The sequence below is a fragment of the Gorilla gorilla genome, chromosome 5 (assembly GCF_029281585.2).
Source record: "Gorilla gorilla gorilla isolate KB3781 chromosome 5, NHGRI_mGorGor1-v2.1_pri, whole genome shotgun sequence".
NCBI classification, from domain to species: domain Eukaryota; kingdom Metazoa; phylum Chordata; class Mammalia; order Primates; family Hominidae; genus Gorilla; species Gorilla gorilla.
In genome coordinates this window covers 72,426,578-72,447,469 of record NC_073229.2, presented here as the reverse complement: position 1 = coordinate 72,447,469, position 20,892 = coordinate 72,426,578, and the positions used below count along the sequence as shown (strand labels likewise).

The following is a 20,892-nucleotide window of genomic DNA, read 5'->3' as shown; positions in this document are numbered from 1 at the left end:
TGGTTAAAATTCCTTCTTCAGAGCCCACCATGTTTATTCTGAGGAGATGGTGAATGGCAACTTAAAGAAATAAACTCCCCTGTCCTTCTATGTTAGCTGATAGACCATAATGCCTACAGCACTACATGCACAGGACTATAGGAAACACCGCAGCATGGGAACCCTCAAGCTTCCTCTGAAGACAACCGAGGCCAAAGGAGAGTGAAGGGCACTTCTCCTCCAGCTGCCTGGGGACATAGTGCAAGGCAGTTTCCCAAAGACCCAACATTCTTTAGAAGACCCATGAATTATTTTTTAAATGATGCAAATTTGTATTCTGCTTCATACTGCATCCATGCTATGTCAACAGAAAAATGTTTTAAGTTATTAAAGAGAGGGAAAAATAAAAACAAAAGATTTTAATCAGACAATGAGAATAATACTATTGAAATAAGTCACGGGGGTTGATGAGAAAGATCATTTGGGAGGTGCAGTGGCTCAGGTCTGCAATCCCAACACTTTAGGAGGCTGAGATGAGAAGACTGCTTGAGCCCAGGAGTTTGAAATCATCCTGAGTAACACAGTGAAACCCCATCTCTACAAAAAAATTTTTAAAAATTATGTGGGCATGGTAGCCTGCTCCTTTGGTCCCAGCCACTTGACAGGCAGAAATGGTAGGATTGCTTGAGCCCTGGAATTTGAGGCTGCAGTGAGCCTTGCACCACTGTACTCCACCCTGGGTGACAGAGCAAGTCCCTGTCTCAATTTAAAAGACAGACAGACAGACAGACAGACAGACAGGGAGGGAGGGAGGGGGAGAGAGAGATCGAGATCCTCTTGCTTTATAGTGTGAGGATGCAGGACATAAAATTTACAGGTTTGAATCTGACCCTACCTCTTTCCAGCTGTCTGGGCAAGTTACTAACTTCTCAGTGTCTGTCTCATCTGTGAAATGAGAATGATACTTGCGTTTTGCACTGTAGGAGATTTAAATAAAGTGATTAATGTAAAGTATTTATCTCATTTCCTGATAGTCAAGCCATACTAAAATATGGTAGCAATAATTAATAACAGCTTCATAGAAGCATAATAAATTGAAAAGAGTAACAATGCAGTTGACATTTAGCATTCTGGAGATTTGTATTGGTGTCACAATATTAAAAGAACACACACTCAGACCAACATGCAAGTACCAGTGGTAGCTTAGTTGCTTTATAACTCACGACCCACAGAAGACGGATTCTCTAAATATCAAAAGAAAAAATGTGTTGCAATTTTTTAAGGTGATATTGGTGAAAATGTTAGTAAATGCCTTACTTTGTGGTGAGGTAGAATCATTTGATTTCCTCAGCAGCCTAGAAGATTCTCTGGATTTCCTTTACCATTTTAGCAAAATTCTTTCCAAAGGAACTTTATAATAAAGAAAGTTAAATTATGTGATTATTTACTTTACCATCAACATTTTCTTTTAGTTTTTAACAATGCCTCAAACAAGTCTTTCTGATAAACTCATGTCATACAACTCTAAAAAATCTAGCTATTTTTGTTATGTTTTTCCTTTTTATTTTTTAAAAATCCTCTTTTTAAATTTCTTTGAGCATTTTAAACTTACCTATTAAGCTCATTTTCTATTTCCTTGTGTTCAAATTCTGTTTGTTACCATATTACAGCTCCTCTTTATAAAGCTTTATTCCTTGAATCTTTTGTAATCCTTGTAAGTTTATCATACTTTTCATGAGAATCCCACACACTCTGTGCTAGGAAACATAGCCACAGGGCAATCTCCCTTTCAGCTCTGCATGCCAGAGTTCCTAGAGCTTCATTGATTTCATATATTCCTATATGAATTTCTTGTCTTAGGGTTCCCACATTTCGTAAGTATTATAAAATTGGATCTCACATCCACATGCAGTACAAACCTGAGTGTCCAACTGCTTTTGAGCTACACTTTTTTCACCAAGAGTTCCTGGTGGTCTGTAATTTCCTTCTAGCTATCTGATTCCTCATCTGGGGGCTACACAACTCTTATGTAGACTTTCAAGATTTTAAGAGTGAAGCCCTTTTTGTTTTACAGGGTCTACTGTGTAGATAGGAGCTCACTCCTATGCAGCATGTTTGTTTATGCTTTCTCCCTCCTTTGGAATATGAGCTCTCCTAAGGCTGAGATCTTGTTAGATTTGGTCACCTCTTTTGGCCTCATGATGAGCCAATATTAGTCAATCATAAAGTTAATGAAGAAATAGATAAATGTTGGGCCTATGGATTTGAGTGCTCCCTGGCCTATTTTTTTTATATCTTGGGGGTACATTTACTCCAGTGTGAGAGATCCAGTCTTAATTAGCAATGTGAGTGTGGACATCCAAGCATTAGGATACAATAATAGAGAAGATACTTTTATACAAAAATTAAAAAATACCATTTTCTTAATAAGAATTAGAGATATTACCTTCTTGAGAAGAACAAAACAACATTCTGTACAGTTCTGTATTCCAGTTATAATAAATAGTGGAGATTTCAAGTGTAATGGCTGCATTTACTTACATAATTGCTTTCATATTAGGGACCACTTAGATTTAAAAATATCCGGGATATGTCTTATCATTGTTTGTTTTTATTAGATTATGAATAAAATAACATAAAATACAGTAAGACTTAAAGCACAATAGACATAGTAAGACATAAAGACATAAAGAGTAAGACATAAAGAACACAATGATCACTTGAGTAGCCACCCTCCATTTTGTGGGGACAGAAGAACGTTATGGTTAACTTTGAAGTCCCTCTTGTGTCACTTTCTGATTCTTTCCCATTCCATTCTCGAATGAATCACGATCATAAATTTTTGTGTTTTTTTATTTTAAAATTTATTCTTACTTATAACATGAACTATGTATATTGTATTATAAAATCCAAGTAAATGTCTATAATATATTGCTTAATTTGTCTATATTTTTAACTTGCTTCTTTGCTCTGCATTATACTCTTGGCTTATGCTATTGCATGTGGTTAGAATATGTTCATTTTCAATGGAGTAAACTATTCCATTGTCTCATATTTTTTACTTTGTTTGACATTTGGTTTGTTTCCTATAATTTTTGCTTTTACTAGTAGTACTTCAATGAACATTTTGGCACACATGCTTGATGACATGTGAAAGAGTTTTTCTATAATAGAGCTTTTCAAGAGTTGTGCCATGTTAAGTTACAGATTGTGCTACAAAATAGTGGTCTCCATCCTGAGATTATCTAGTGAGGCCTGGGTTAGCTAGAATCCCTGGACAAGTTGCTCCAAACACTGGCTGCTTCATTACACTCTTCTCAGAGGATTACCAGAGCAAAATGGAGTCAGATACGGTACTCCATGTTCTCCTTCAGTTGTGAGCACACTAAGTGTCCTTAGATGCTAAAATGCTTGTCACATGGACGTCTATTTTAAACGTTGGCTTCAAAGTGAACCATTGCCCATGGTGGATAAGGGGCCCTAGGAACTGCTGAGAGCTTGTGTTCTAGATGGCCAAAAAGCACAGCCTAAAAAACACAGCCAAAAAGCAGAGGTGAGACTGGTCAAGACTTGGGTTTTGGGGCCACCAGATGTTATTCCTGAATTCCTGCCTTCAAATATAACAGATAATTCTGTTTAATTAAGACAAATGTGCACTTCTATTAAGAAAAAGGCTTGCTACAATTGGCTTTATACATATTCATACCTCTGCATGATTTTGAAATTGTTGACATGAAAAAGGCCAATTGAATTCAAAATATGTTCATATTTTTGCATTATTTGCAACTTACCTTGAAAGAAAAGGAAGATCTGTTTTATACTCTAAATATAGTTAGAACTGTTGTGCATGTTTATTGATTTTGAAAAAATTAATTTTAAACTTTTTACCACCTATTTGAGTGGATTATTGCTGATGCTGGTTTTTGAGTGTGTATAGTGTTCATTATGCAGGAGTCACGATAAAAGATTGCATATGGTAAATTCAAGTATAAGTCTGATAAAGTTATAATCATGAAAAAGTTGAACATTCTCAAATATTTTAAATCATATTTAGAACTTTCAGATAAATTTAATATTGAATTCCATATATTTAAAAATTTACTTTAAAAATATTAATTGTATAATCCAAAGAGAACCTAACAGCCTTTTAAAATCTGTGCCTCATTATGAATGCTCTCATAATCCCTAAAGTTTACACCAGTATACATTATTTGCATACTCTCATTGTTTACATGTGTCATAATTTGAAAGCCTGGGAAGCATTGTGCTACAGTATGTATTAGAAATAGAAATTCTGGGTTAAACGACATGAACATAATCTTTAAATGACAATGCCTAATTGTTTTCCAATTTACACTCCACTCCAAGCAGCAAAGTTCAAATGTACTTGTTCCAAATCCCTGCCAGCACTTGGATGGTTTTAAATTTTTATAAATCTTGGAGGTGTGCTTTTTAAATTTGTAGTTCCCTGGTTACCAGCAATTTTAAATATCATCTTACATGTTTATTGATCACTCAGGTGCTTCTGTTAAATGTCAATCCAAATATTTTGCTCACCTTTATTGCTTGTCTTTTTCTTGTAGAGTTATGTGAGTTCTTTGTTTATCCTGGATAATAGTCCTCTGTAAATTATTTGCATTGCAGTCATCTTCTTCCCATAGGTTGGTAGACTTCTCATTCTCTTTCTGGAGTCTTGAAGAGCAGAAGATTCTTAAGTATTCTTATGGTTTATATATTTATATCTTTTGTAAGATATGTCTCCTATAGCAAAATTATTTTCCTATATGCCTGCTGAGAAAGCTTTATGGTTTCATCTTTTACATTAGATTTTAATCACTCATGAATTTGTTTGGGGGTAAGTAGCTAGAGATCAATTTATTTTTTAATTTCATATAAATATTTCCATCACTGATCTACAGTATAGTTCTGTCATAAGTCAAGTTTCTGTATATTTTGGGGCACTGTTTTGAGACTCTCCAGTCTGTTTTCATTTATAACTTAAATCTCTGCACATTTACTCCACAGTCTTAATTACTATCTTATTAAAGTAACTCTAAGAATGTTAGAATTTTTACTGTAATTTCATTGAATCGATAAGAATTGAAATCTTTCAGCATTAATTTTTGAATGTATGAACTTGTTATATCTTGCTATTAGACTTTAATATATTTTGTTATAGTATTATATTTTTTCATGAAGATCTTATACATCTTTTTAGATTTACTCCTAGATATGTATATTTTTATGGTAATGTAAGTAACGCATTTTTATGATTATATTTTCTACCTTTTTGTTGACAGGAAATTCAGTTGGAATTCAATGAATTTTCTGCAGTGATAATGTGTCCAGCAAACTTGTTATATTCTTCTATAGGTGCTGAAAATTTATCTGTGGACTCTTTGGGGTACTTTATATAGACAATCATATAACCCAAAATAATGAAAGCTGTGATTCTTCTTTCTAAACTGTACCTGTTTTATTTCAGTTACTCCTCTTACAGTGATGGCCAGAAACTCTTATTTTACTTTGTTTTTTTTTTCTTTTTTTTCTGCTCACTCTTCTTCATGATGCCTTCTTGGTACATGCATGTGTGTGTGTGATTTGTGATGGTGAACTCATATTTTGGGGAATATTATGTAATATACTTTGAGGCCTATGTGAAGGTACTCTTCTTACTTTGAAGAGTAGGGGGATGATTTGTATTCGTTTCTATCAGGTACCTGGGGTTGCTTTAAACTTTTGAGTTATTTTCAGTACACCAAGCTGGGGTAAATTTGGTTGGACTAAGATATGTTTTGGATTTGTGTCCACACCCAAATCTCATGTTGAATTGTGATCCCCAGTGTAGTGGAGGGGCCTGGTGGGAGGTGATTGGATCATGGCAGCAGACTTCTCCTTTGCTGTTCTCATCACAATGAGTGAGTTCTCATAAGATCTGGTTGTTTAAAAGTGTGTAGCACCTTCCCCTTCATTCTCTCTTCCTGCTGCTCTGGCCAGGTAAGATATGGCTTCTTTTTCTTCACCTTCAGGCATAAATGTAAGTTTACCGAGACCTCCCCAGCCATGCTTCCTGTACCTCCTACAGAACCAGGAGCCAATTAAACCTCTTTTCTTTATAAATGACCCAGTCTCAGGTAGTTCTTTATTGCAATGTGAGAACGGACTAATACAGACTACAAACCTGCCTATGAATTATCTTATACTCAAATGTTTTGTCTTTTTTCTATTCTGTGACAGAATTTGAGACAATTTTTTTTTGTCTCCCTTAAGTTGGCATGTTTAATTCTAGTTCCCACAAACCTGAAGGGACATGATGGTTAACTTTTTGCGTGTCAATTTGGCTAGGTCACAGCAATTGGATATTTTGTCAAACATTATTCTAGATTTTTCTGGGAAGGTATTTTTAGATGAAATTAGCATTTAAATCAGTTAAGTTTTAATAAAGCAAATTACATTTCATAATGTGGGTGGGCCTCACAGCAGTAGAAGGTGTTAATGAAGACTAACCTCTTCTAAGTAGGAAGAAATTCTGCCGGTAGACTGTCTTTGAACTCACATTGCTGTTCTTACCTGGGTCTCCAGCCTTCCAGTCTACCCTGCAGATTTTGGACTTGTCAGACTTCTACAATCACATGAGCCAATTCCTTAAGATAACTCTCCCCCTCTCTAGTTCTCTTTCTGCTCTTATCCTGTTGGTTCTGTTTCTCTGAAGAATTCCAACAAAAGAAAATAAATAGCATCTTACATGGCGGGATTCTAGCTTTATGTGAAGGGTTTTCTATTTGACTTTCCATTTTGAAGCTCCTGGGCATTCATTGTCTCCTTGCTTTCAAGTACATTCAGTCTCTGGGTTCAACAATCTGCAAATAAACACCATTGTCAATGCCTAGCTTACCATCATGGGGGTGTGTTTTCATTTAGCTTTAAGCCTTTTAGTATTTCTTATTAAATTGATAGCTCATTGATGCATTAGAGATATTTTTAAATGCTGTGCATTTTTAGGTATTATTTTTTGGGGGAGTTAGAGGGTTAGCCAGGGTCACCATACAACTGGAAGTAAAATGATAATTTGTTTCCACAGTGCTATTTCTCATTTGTCCTTTATCTCACACATTTACTTCAACTTTGAAGTAGCAGCCCTGATTTCTAGGAAAAAAAATCTTATGTGCTTCAAGGATAGCAATCAGCAGAATGCATACTGCTCTTTTTAGAACAAGCATTAAATTAAAGAGGCTGTGGTGGGCTGAATCTGAGATGACATCCATGATTCCTGCCCCCTGATGTCCATTCTCTGTATCATCCCCTCTCTGAGTGAGGACAGGACTCTGAATACAATGAATTTCATTCCCACGATTAGGTCACACTTTATGACAAAGGCTAAGAGATTTTTTGGATATAATTAAGGTCCTAAATCGGTTAACTTTGAGTTCATTAAAAGGGAGATTATCCTAGGTGGGCCTAATCTAATCAAGTGATCCTTTAAAAGAGAGCAGGGGCATTGCTGAAAGAAGTGATTCAAAGGATGAGAGAAACTCTCCCGCTTGCCTCAAAGGAGCCAATCTGCCATGTTAGAGAGCCACATGGCAAGGACCTGATAGAGGTCTGTGGGTGGTGAGAGTAATCCTAATCCCTGGCAGCAAGTCAGCAAGATAACAGGACCTCAGTCATACATCTACAGGAAACAAATTCTGCCAACAACTTGGGAAATCTTTGAAGTGGATCTTTCCTTAGTCAAGTCTCCCAATGCAGATGAAGACAGCCATCATCTTTACTTTGTCTTGAGAGACACTGAACAGAGGACCTAGCTAAAACACCAAACTCTTGACTCAGGGAAACAATGAGATAATATATTAGGATTTTTATAAGCCACTGAGTTTGTAGTAATTTGTTATGAAGCGTTAGAGATCTAATACAGAAGCAATCACACCTAATGCACAGAGCACCTACCTCTTTTTCCTTTGTCCTCTTAAATCTCACATCTGTTTCCTCCTCTAGCAGAGAGAAGCAGCTTTCTCACAACTATTTTAGTTCCACGTGGTACTAATGATACAATTGTAGAAAAACCTTTCCAGGTTTTCTTTCTTCACCCTAATGATGGGATTGATTTTGGAAGGAAACAGCATTCTTCTTTGTAAATTTAGATGAAGTCTTCAGGTTAGTATGGCAGACTAGAGAAAGTTTACTTTGCTTTATTTATAGGCATTCTTAGCATTTTAAGATATGAACAAATTCATGTAGAAAACTAATTATATTTTTAAAAGAAAAAGATACAAATGAAGGGAAATTAATTTTAAAACCTATAAAAACTAAAATAAAATTATAATGATGATGATTCATATCATCACTGTATAGGGGATATAATAAGTGACAAGGGAACACCCTGGTAACTCATTCAGTACAATAAGAAAACATCCAGTTTCTCCTCATAAAAAATCATTTATTTAAAGTGCAACGTAAAGAGCTTCAACGCTTGCAAAGCAATGTAATTTTGTTTTCAAATTTATACTTGACAGAAAAAGGTGCATGTACATTACAATAGTTGTGCTTTGAGGGAGACAATTATTTTTGACCATTGCTAACTATCAACATGTGCTATCAGAAATGACATCTTATACCTTGAACATCTTGCAAAAGCACACTGGCCCAGGACCCACGTGAAGAATTGGTTTACGGTGAAGAAGTGTTTGACTCTGAATCTGGGGAATTGTATTTGTTAGCTTTCACAAATTTGTTAATAATTCTACACTTCAGTAAATTACTCCAGGTAGAATAGAATACTAGAACCAAAGCTGAGTGACTTCATGCTGATGCATTTGTTTCGTACTATCCCATTGAGTTACATATATCATAAAAGGCCTGAGAGTCCAGGGCTAAGATGAGAAAATAAAAAAGAATTATGGTAGTCTTAGCAGAAATAAAAATGATAGCCAAAGGCACCAGCACTGCAGTGAGAAAAAAGCTCTCCACTTGTTCTTTCTACTGCATGCACAGGCAAACCTTTGCAGAGCCTCTAGACATCTAATTACTGTATTTGTCCATCAAGAACAAGTAAAACTAAACAAAAGCAAACAAAAAAAATCAATATTCATTGAGAAACTAGCTATGACGAAACGGGGAGGATTTAAAATGTCTGATCAGGGCTACCAAGAGTTGATATGTAAGTTACTGCGAGTGTCACTGTGACAGAGTCCTTGCCAGGTTTTCCGAGGGTGACAGCCTAAAAATGGAAGGAAATGTCTTAGCCGTGTGTTCTCATCCCACTCCACCCCTGCCCAGGAATTCTAGTTCTTATCTATTTTAAGACGAGTAGACCTTTGCTGCATGTTTGCAGTCCAGCCCAATTCCATGATTACCCTTAAGTACAGCAATTAACAAAAAAGACACTCTCTTGGGTGCTGAGGAGTCTATGAAAAAATGAGACATAATCTCTTCCCTCTAGGATCTTACTGCCAGTTGCAAATGCCTGTGATTGCGCTAATAATACCCCGAATCCCACTCCTACTCAGTGTTGACCGTATCTGCCCTCACCTAACCTCTTTATTGGTTTCATTTTCTTGATCCTGAGCTACCCACTAGATTCATGGTTTATGTTGCCTAATCTAGTAATAGTACTTTGCATCAGTGGTATTTGAACCTTGTGATCCAACCAACTTGTCTGTCACTCTTATTCTGAGCTTCCTAGGTTGTCTCAGCAAGAATGTGCAACTCCAGGTCTGGTAGCACAGAATGCAGACTGCAACCTTGGCCAGCACTGGGGATGTTCTATCCTCCCTTCTTTCTCCTTTGAAGGGAAAATGAGAATAGGCTCTCTAAAGATTTCCCTAGAAATGTTGCTCAGTTAGTAGATGCTGACAAAAAGGAGGCTGATTAAAGACCACAGCATTCTCTCCAAATACAGAAGAAACAGTCAGACAGCACGGGGCTAAATGCTAAGAAATCTGTGAATTTTGGATTGGACAGAGGGCATGAATCTCAACAATGCCACTTCCTAGTTGTATCCTGTTTGAAAAATTACTCAATAATTTTAACTTCAGTTTTCTTATGTACTAAGGCAGGAAAATATTTTTATTTTGCAGAATTACTGTGAGTGTTAGAATAGGATTAGGCATAGTAGTCACCCCTTAAATTGTAGCTGAACAGTATAGAATCAGGTACAAAATGAAGTATAGCTATTACCACAAAATTAATTTTTTTATATGCTGGAAAAAATGACTTTCAGGGCAATAAAATGCTAAACAATAGTTACAATCAAATATACAAGCACAAATTGTGTTTGTCCTCTAGCAGGGTAAAACCACATCTTTGTGCCAGAACCTATCTGGCACACCATGCCAGAACCTATCCAGGGAATCTGAAAATAGTGCTGAAATTCCTCTGCGCAGATAATAGATGTCTTAAATACATGTGTGTTTCACTTATAGAATAGTTCATTTAGATCAGCGTTCAGAGACTGTCTATTCTTATTTTATCAAAAATTTTATTAAGCTTTGCTTTCTAATTTCCTAGTTCATAATATATCAGAAATTGCAAACTAAATGGGGAGAAAGAGTCCTGGATGGAAAATAAAGGAACTGACAATTTAATTACCCAACAATTAATTCCTTGAGTGTTCAGTGCAGTATGTATTTTACATGGGATTTGGGTGTTGAAAAACTAATCTTTATATTTTGTAAAGTGTATGATGCTATATATATATGTGTGTGTATATATAAAGTGTATGATGCTATATATATATATATATATGATATAGCATAGTTATATCTTGAAATTCTAAATATTAAACCTCACCCACAGCAAACAATGAGAAGACATGCCAGTAAGTTCTTCTAAAAAGAAGAGCACTAATATAATGATGTGACATTTTTTTAAATTCCTGACCCAAAGTTACCTTTCTGAGAGCCTGTTTGAGCTGAACGGAACACTGTGTATTAAGTAGGGTCACCTTTTCAATGACAATCAGGAGTTTTCTCCAACACAAGAGAAGATCTGGCTTTATTTTTCCACAAATGTTTGCAAATAAAGTCAGTTTATGATCCTTTTATAAACAGAGAAATTTAAAATAATCCACTTGGGATGGATAAACTAGATTACTACAAAACATTTTCATATTTCTACAATGTAGTAATATGCCAAGGACTACACAAAACATAGAAATTATCCTACTATTTTGCTTTGGATAGCCCTGAACATCTAAGAAATGGTAATGCCCTGTTCTCAAGGTAGACTTTATTGTCAGTCTTCCTGATGTCATATCAGGCCCTTCTGATTCATAACCAAGATACTTTCTTAATGTCAAGAAGTATTGCCCAAGAAGTAAATGGTACATATTTATATACATAATATATATTCTAAAACTCAGTATATGTATTAGGCTGTTCTTGCATTGCTGTAAGGAAATACCCGAGACTAGGTAATTTATAAGAAAAGAGGTTTAATTGGCTCATGGTTCTGCAGGCTGTACAGGAAGCATAATGGCATCTGCTTCTGCGGAGGCCTGAGGAAGCTTCCAGTTATGGTGGAAAGCGAAGGGAGCACAGGTGTCTCACAAGGCAGAGTGGGAGCAAAGGGGGCGCACTGTACACTTTGAAATTACCAGATCTCACAAGAATTCACTCACTATCATGAGAAGAGCACAAAGGAGATGGTGCTAAACCATTCATGAGAAATCCACCCTCATAATTCAATCATTTCCCACTAGGCCCCACCTTCAACAATGGGATTAGAATTCAACATGAGATTTGGGTGGAGAGAAATATACAAGCTATAACGATCTTATGTTCTTCAGTGACTATTCCCCCTGCTCTTAATACACCAATCTATAAAGTTAACAAGAACTTCTAAATAATATATGTGATTCATACACATATGTACAATTTTACATCTTACTATTCATTTCTCTATTTCATAATGATTTATTTTCTTTGAGCCCTGAGACTAATTTATATTAATTAGGGTTCTCCAGAGAAATTGAACCAATAGAAAATATATATATACACACATAATTCAGGTTATGTGTGTGTGTGTGTGTGTGTGTGTGTGTGTGTGTGTTATAAATAGATTCATATCCTATTGGTGTAACTCTAGGTCCAAGGGAGAAGGTCTGAGAACAAGAGTGGGAGGGATGCACTACTGGAGTCCGAAGGCCTGAGAATAAGGAGCTCCAATATCAAAGGGTAGGAGAAGATGAATGTCCCAGCTCAAAAAAGTAGAGCAAATTTGCCCTTCCTACTCCTTTTTGTTCTATTTGGAACCTCAAGAGATTGAATGATGCCAGTAAAGTGAGAGTGATCTTTTTGACAGTCTACTGATTCAAATGCTAGGCTCTTCCAGAAACACCCTCACAGACACACCCCAGAAATCCAGAAATGTTCTACCAGCTATCTGAGCATCCCTTAGCTCAGTCAATGAGACGTTTGAAAAACATTTTATTCCAAAATCGAAAACATAAAAAGACATATATAGGTAAAAAATGCATTCTATACGTGGACACAGTGGCTCACACTTGTAATCCCAGAACTTTGGGAGGCTAGGGGGAGAGGATTGCTTGATCCCCAGAGTTCAAGGTTATAGTGAGCTGTTATCAGCCTAGGTGGCAGAGTGAGACCTCATCTCATTAAAAACAAATACAAGCATTGCTTAAAGCTGTAGTGCACAGTATGTAAAATAATTAACTTTTTTTCTAAATTTACGTTTGAAGAATTTACATATAATTATTTCATTTATGATTTTTTTTTGAGACAGGGTCTCACTCTGTTGCCCAGACTGGAGGGCAGTTGCACGATCTCAGCTCACTTCAACCTCTGCCTCCTGGGCTCAATTGATTCTCCCGCTTCAGCCTCCCAAGTAGCTGGGATTACAGGAGTGTGCCACCATGCCTGGCTTTTTTGTATTTTTAGTAGGAACAGGCTTTCGCCTTGTTGGCCAGGCTAGTCTCGAACTCCTGATCTCAAGTGATCCACCTGTCTCTGCCTTTCAAAGTCTTGGGATTACAGGCATGAGCCACCATGCCCAGACCATTTGTTCTTTTTGAGATTTGATCGTCATAGGGGAAGAAATTAACTTGGATAACTAGCTTATTAATCTATACCAAAATAATTACTTTGTGGTGTATTGTTCAATGAGCTTTGATTAATGCAGAGTCATGTAAGCCCATATTCACCCAACATCACAATCAACAAATCTTATTATCCTACCAATTCCTTCAGGTTGCCCTTTGTAGCCACTTTCCCCATTGCTAACTCCTGATAACCAGTGATCTCTTCTTTATTGCTATAGTTTTGGCTGTTGCAGAAAGTGATGTAGATAGAATCACACAGTATGTAACCTTATGAGTCCAGACTCTTTGATTGAAAGTAATGTACTTGAGATTCATTCCTGTTGTGAGTTATAAATAATGTATTCTTTTGTGTGGCTGAATAGTATTCTATTGTATGAATGAATGTACCATCATCTGTTTATCAATCTGGCAGCAAAAGAACCTTTGGGCTGTTTGAAGTTTGTTATGATTATGCTACAAAGCTACTATAAACATTTACATATAGTTTTCCTGGTGTGAATATTTTTTTTTTTTGCTCTTGGACCAATATCTGGGAGTAGGATTGCTGAGTCATGTAGTAAGGATGTATTTAATTTATAAGACTGTAAAACTGTTTTCAAAAGCGACTGTAGTATCTTGCATTCCCACCAGCAATGTATGAGAGCACCAGTAGCTGTGCATCATCACTAGAATTTGGTATTGTTTGATGTTTTTATTTCCATTGTAAGAGGTATGTAGTGATATCTCATTGTGTTTTTGAGCTGCATTTCCTTAATGACAAATGCTGTTAAACTCCTTTTCATGTGCTTATTAGCCATTCATGCATTTTCTTTGGTAAAATGTCTGCTCAAACTGTTCCCAGTTTTCAATTGGGTTTTAAGTTTTCTTATTATTAATTTTGGGAGTCACTTACATATTCTCAACACATGTCCTTAACTAGCTGCTTTATTCAGAAATATTTTCTTCCAATGTGGCTTAAAAATTAATGTATTTTAAAAGTTCTTAAAACTCTTCAAAGAGCAGAGTTTTTTAATTGTGATGAAATCCAATTTATTCATTTTATTTATGAATCATTGCATTGATTTTGAATGAGTTTGCTCATTAGAGCTCAAATTTTTGTCTTGCCCAAGGTCATAAAGATTATACCTTGAGATGTATTTTTAAAATTTGTATAGTTGAACAATGTGGGGTTTATGGACACCAACCCCCATACATCAAAAATCTGTGTATAACAATTGATTTCCCCAAACCTTAACTGTCAATAGCCTTCAGTTGACCAGAAGCCTTAATGATAACATAAACAGTTGATTAGCACATATTTTGTATGCTATATTATATATTTTGTATTCTTATAATAAAGTGAGCTAGAGAAAAGATAATGCCATTAAGAATATCATAAGAAAGAGAAAATATACTATTCATTAAGTGGAAGTGGATCATCATAAAGGTCTTTGTCCTCAACATCTTCATGTTGAGTAGGTTGAGGAGGAGTTTGAGGAGGAGGATAAGGAAGAGGAGGAGTTGGTCTTGCTGTATCATGGGTGGCAGAGGCCAAAGAACTGGGGGAGGTAGAAGGGGAGGCAAGAGAGGCAGGCATACTCAGTATAATTTTATGGAACTACACTATAATTTCTAATTGACTTTTTTGCTTTTCCAAAATTTCTCTAAAAATATTATGCAGTATTCAATATCATATAAGAAATAAAAAGCAGTGCTGAGTAAATCAAACCCATCTTCCAGATTATCTGATATCAATTTGTTTTCTGGCACTGCTTCTTCTATGTCTTCTTCCTCATCCTCTGGCACTGGTTCCGAAGTGCTCATCTTCACCAAATCATCTTCTGTTAATTCCTCTGGTATGGTTATCTATTAGCTCCAAGATTCATATATGACAACCCTTTGTCGCCTCTCCACCCACCATCATTTTTCCCACATCCACACTCTCTTACATGATTTCTTTGATTGGCTCTGTTGTGTGTCCTGTTAAGTAATGTACAACATCTGGATACAGTTTTCTCCAGGAGGAATTTATTGTTTTGGGCTTAACGGGCTTTTACAGCTTTTTCCATAAAGATGATGGCATCTTGACTGGTGTAATTCTTCACAATTTTTATGATATTCTGTCAGGATTCTGTTCCATAGCATTGACAATCATTTCCATAAAATACTGTGTGTAATGAGCCTTAAAGGTCCTTATGACCTCCTGATCTAGAGGCTGAATTAGATAACGTCGTGTTTGGGGGCAAGCAGAACAGTTGATGTCTTTGCTGTTGAACTCATGACACTCTGGGTGTCCGGGGGCATTGCTCATTATCAATTTATTGGTATTTTTGCCAAATAAGAACTTAAAAGGCAGTCACCTACTGGCAAGGCACTTCCTGACTTCAGGGACAAAGCATCGATGTATCCCATCCAGAAGAAGTGTTCCTGTTGCCTAGTGTTTATTTTCTTCCTTCAAGGCTTGGGGGTTAGCAGCTTTGTAGATAAGGACAATCCTGATCATGAACCTGACTACATTTCCAGAAAACAGCGGAGTTAGCCTGTCCTTTCCTGCCTGAAGTCCTGGTGATCACTCCTCTTCCTTACTAATAAATGTCCTTTGTGGTATTTTTTCCCCATAGAATAGAGCATTATCTTTCATCTGCATTGAAAACCTGCTCAGGCAGATATCCTTTCTCCTCAATGATTTTCTTAATGGCATCTGGAAACTCCCTGGTCCTCAATGATTTTCTTAATGGCATCTGGAAACTCCCTGGTTTCCAGGGAGCCTCTTGGTCATTAGTAGCTTCTTCTCCTTTTATTTTGACATTTTAAAAGCCAAACCTCTTTCTAAAATTATCAAACCACCCTTCACTGGCATTCAATTCTACAGCTTTAGATCCTTCACCTTCCTTTTGCTTTAAGTAGTCATATAATGACTTTACTTTCTCTCAAATCATATTAGAGTCTATAGGTATGCCTTATAACAATCCTGCACCCACATAAAAGCTATATTTTCAATACGAGATAAAATGTATTTCACAAAAAGTGCTATGTTTTCATACCTGCTGGTGTAGCTGCAGGGATGGTTTCACAAACTTCCTTTTTTTATATTTAAAATTTTTTAAACAATTGTTTTTACACTGGATTCACTTACCTTGAAATGGTGGACAACTGCAGCTGTTGACCTCAATCTGTGGTACATATCAAGCAATTCAGCTTTTTCTTGTAATATTACAACTTTTCCTCTGCTTCTTGGGAGCACTTTTAGCATCACTAGTGACACTCTGTATAGGTTCCATGGTGTTATTCAAGGTTTACAGTATTGCAGTAAACATGAAAAATACACAAGAACCACAAGAGATCACTTTTTAGTGTGATACACAATTTATTGGAGAGACAAACTGCTCATGTGGAGATGACTAGCATCACACAGCATTTTAAGTGGAAACTCGCAACACTAGAGCTCACTGCGATAGCAATAGGAGGTAGCTATAAAATTATTACAGTAGTATGGTATGTGCTGTAATTTTATCCAGTTACAATTGAATACTGCATTTTTATGTTTACATTTCTCTCAACAGCAAATAGTGCCATATATGGTCTGTGTTTGTGTAAATTTTGATACATTTTAACTTTTTATCATGGAGTTGTGTATATTTTATAGTAAATAAAATAGGCTAGTACCTACATATATTTTACGCACTGATAACATACCTAACTTTTACACCACTTTTTTTTTGTTTCTGGGCTACATGGTTTGTCTGTGAGTTATCTCAAATTATTGCAAATCTTGAAAACAAATTTCAATATGTTTATTAAAAAATATCCACATATTAGTGGACCAGCACAGTTCAAACCAGTATTATTCAAGGGCTAACTGTACTTTATATTTAGATGTCTACCATGCTGTTTATTTTTGCTTGATGCGAGGTATTTATTCCCATTTTTACTCTGTATGCTGGTTGCACAGTTCTAGGACCCCACCTGCCCTCACATCATAGCCAGAAGATAAAAGAGGAAACAAGAATTCAGGAAATTCCCCATGATACCAGTTGGTTTTCAAGATTTTACTCCCTTCCCATTGGGCTTACTTCAGTCTTTAAGTAGCTGTTTTCTGTATCCTCTCTAGAGTTTTTGGTGACCATTGGTGAGAGAGAAAGGCTGTAGAGAGCTTCCTTTATCTTGGGTGTCAACAGAAGTCAGATTTTTACCACTTTATATAAGTTTTTACCCATCCCAGAATTTCATATAAATGGGACTATACAGGAGGTACTCCTTTGTGTCTTTTTTCTCTCATGTTTTTGAGATTCACCCATGTTCTTGCATGTAACAGTGTTTTGTTCCTTTATACTGCTGAGTAATTCCATTGTGTGAATGTATCACAGTTTGCATATCCATTCTCTCTCTTTTTTAAAAAAATTAATGTTTATTTCCATATTGCTTAAGAGCCGGTGCAAGTACAGCTTAAGACCATTCAGTGGTTGCTCCTACCTATTCAGTGGCCCGAGCGGTGGGAGCCGCACATCAGTCTTCTGTGGCGGGCTGAGCACTCCAGGCTTCAGAAGGAAACTGCTGAATAGGCACAGAGGGCACCTGCATGCCTTCATACCAGTCTGCAACTTCAGGCTGAGTAGCGGTGAACTCAGGAGACGGAGAAGTCCATTCACCCTGAAATTCCTCCTTGGTCAGAGCCTTTTCAGCAGCAGCCTGCTCTTCTTTTTCAGTCTCTTCAGGATCTCTGTAGAAGAAGAGATCAGGCATCCCCCACACAGGTGTTCACAGGAAATGGTGCCACACATGTGCAGAAGTTCCCAGGCCAGCATCCACCACATCAAACCCACTGAGTGAGCTCCCTTCTTGCATGGGATGGCAATGTCCACATAGCACAGCGGAGAATCTGTATTACATGAAGCAATGGTATGTAAGTTAACATAAGATGCCTCTGTGAGAGGCAGTGGTCAGCCTGGAATCAGTAACGAAAAGATGCTGTGGCTCCTGGAAGGTTGCCTGGATCTAGTTAGTGAAGATTCCAGGAGTGAAGCGGCCAGCAATTGGAGTGGCTCCAGTGGCAGCAGCAAACTTCAGCATGGCCCTCTGGCCAGTATTCCTGGAGGATATGACACGGACATCAGCAGGGTTTTCAATGGCAACAATGGCACAAGCTGCCAACAGAAGCTTCTCCCAGGTCCTCTTCAGATTTATGATATAGACGCCGTCACATTTCTTTTTATAAATGTACTGTTTCATTTGGAAGTCAAGGTTGGTGCCACCTAAGTGGGTTCCTGCTGCAAGGAACTTAAGGACATCCTCCTCCTCCATTTGCAGGACATCAAGGGCTCTGTACGCTGTAAAAGTTTCCCTTTAAGTTACAACAGGAATCTAGAACATCGCCATATGGACCCCTCTCTGGGTAGCACAAAAAAGCCCATTCTCTAGCTGATAGATATTTGGGTTGTTTCCAGGATTTGGCTATTATGAGTAAAACTGCTATGAACATCCATGCATAAGTCTTTTTGTGAACATAGGCTTTCATTTATCTTGGGTAAATGACCAGGAGTGGAATTTTAGATCACTTAGAAAGTATGTGTTTCACTTTATAAGGCACTGTCAGACTGTGTTACTAAGTTGATGTACCATTTTATAAATCCACCAGAAATATATGAGCAGACCAGTTTTTTAAAATCTTTGCCAATCCTTGATATTGTCAATAATATAAGTTTAAAAAGGGGAACAATAAAAGTACTAGACAGAAATGTAGAACATATTTTGTAAAAACAGAATAAGAGAAATTGTTTCTAAGTGATAGTTGAAAGCTTGATGTCATAAAGAAAGCTTGACTCCATAAAACATAAAATAACTACATGACAATAATAATGTCAAATGAGAAGAGAAAAAAATGGCTAAAATATTTGTCAGACATATTAAATATATTAATGTCCTTATTTTTTAAAGAGCTCTTATAAATTAATATGTAAAAATACATCGATCCAGCAAAGGTGAGGAGCAGGCAGTTCATAACAGAAAGATATTTTAAAGGTGTATAAAGTTGTCCAATTTCACTCAAAATTATTGAAATATGAATTAAAACAAAATATGTCATACTTCTATCAAATAAAAAGATGATTTTGGGCTATGTACTGTGTTGGCAAGAGTTTTGGGAGAAAGAGCTTCTCATACACTGTTATTGGCTATATGAATTTGTATTTTCCCATTGGACCACAGTTTACTGTATACACAGTGCTTTGGGAAGTACTCTCTTAAATGGGTTTTTCTTCTGCTCTCACACCACCACAATAATAATCAACACAGAAGAAGACTTCTCTGACCAAAAGTGAGGGGTTTTTAACCATACAACAAGCAGTGGACACCAGCTGGGTGTCCTCCTATTCAGTACCAATACTATATACCCAGAGACAGTGTCAGATCCCACAGGTTAATACTCAATAGCATAAGATCATCCTCTCCCTCCCTGAAGTCGCAATTCCAGGCCTCTGGAACTTCTGACCAATTGGCTTCAAGTTGGCGCTCCCATGATCCCATCTTTGAGATTGATTTATTTGTTAGAGCAGCTCACAGAACTCAGGGAATCATATTTACTGGCTTACTATCAAGCGTATTTTACAAGATACAAATAAACAGCCAGATGAAGAGATACATGGGGTGAGGTCTGGGAGGATTTCTAAGTGCAGCAGCTTCTGTCCCTGTAGAGTTGGGGTGCACCAACTTCCTGGCATGTGAAAGAGTTTTTCACCTTCCTGTCATGCTCAATGTGTTCAGCTCTCCAGAAGCTCCTGGAACTCCATCCTTTGGGCCTTTTATGGAGAATTCATTGGTTGTCAATGATTAAAGCATGGACAACTATGTCAAAATGTAATTGGACAAAAAGGATGTGGTCTAAACTCAGCAAGCCTTGTCCATTTGGATTCTTCTTGATGTCTCTGTGCAGCATTCCTTCCTCTGGAGTAGGGGGCAGGACCCTCTCTAGAATGAGGGTTTTATGACCTATAATTGGACTACAGTCCTATCTCGGGTGGGTAAAAGGAGGACAGAAGTTCAGAGAGAAAGCTTTTGTTTCCTCAGGCTTGCTTCTGAGCCCTAAATTTCTCCAACATTATAACCAAGATTGTGACAATGATTATGAAAGTTACGAACTAGGAACCACGGATGGAAATGAATCATAATATCACACACAGGCATTAGGATTTAATGTTGAATGTTTATAAAGTGTATTTTACATATATTGCCTAAATTTATACTACCAACACCACAAGAATTAGTTATTTTATATTCTCATTTTAAAAATAAAAAAACCTAGAGTTTAGAGAGATGGCTTATCCAGTCAGGTCATATAACTAGTAAGTGGCATAGCTTGGTATAGAGCCCTTAACTTTGAATTTCAAGTTCAGTTACATTTTCATTAATCAGAGTTGACTTACCTTGAAACACATGTGTTTTGCATATCAGTACATGTCACTATTTCATGCCATGAATGTAAAGATGCTACATTTTATTACCTAGATAATGTGCTGGTTTTGTCCTATTTCTAAGTTTGTAGAATTGCTGTAGAAATATTGAGAACATTCCTTTTTCTTCCTTATTAAAATCTTGAAGAGGTGCTTTTATTTTTATTTATTTTTGTCTGTTTTCAGGACATGTTTTAAAATCTATCATTTGGACAATTTGAGTTAATAATCTTTGTTTTAGTGTTTTAAAGAACCGCCTCAGTGAAAATGCTTTATTAACATGATAAATGGCAAGTTTAAATAAAATAAATGAAAAAAGAAAGTGTGGTTTTGAAATAATTTATCTGGCACTGCACCAGATTTTGAGAGAGTTAATTATTGCAAGTTGCTGAACATTACTGCAATTTTCACATGGAAATATTTGCCTCTCCT

The 20,892-nt window shown here is 36.6% G+C and overlaps 1 long non-coding RNA gene across 1 annotated transcript in view; it reads left to right on the top strand.

Annotated features, from left to right (window-relative positions):
* Positions 1-20,625, top strand: part of LOC134758668 (uncharacterized) — a 179,332-nt gene extending 158,707 nt beyond the window's left edge. The window contains exon 4 of the long non-coding RNA XR_010134104.1: positions 17,722-20,625. This is a non-coding gene — a long non-coding RNA (uncharacterized lncRNA). The remainder of the gene's footprint in view (positions 1-17,721) is intronic.
* Positions 20,626-20,892: the final 267 nt, after the last annotated feature.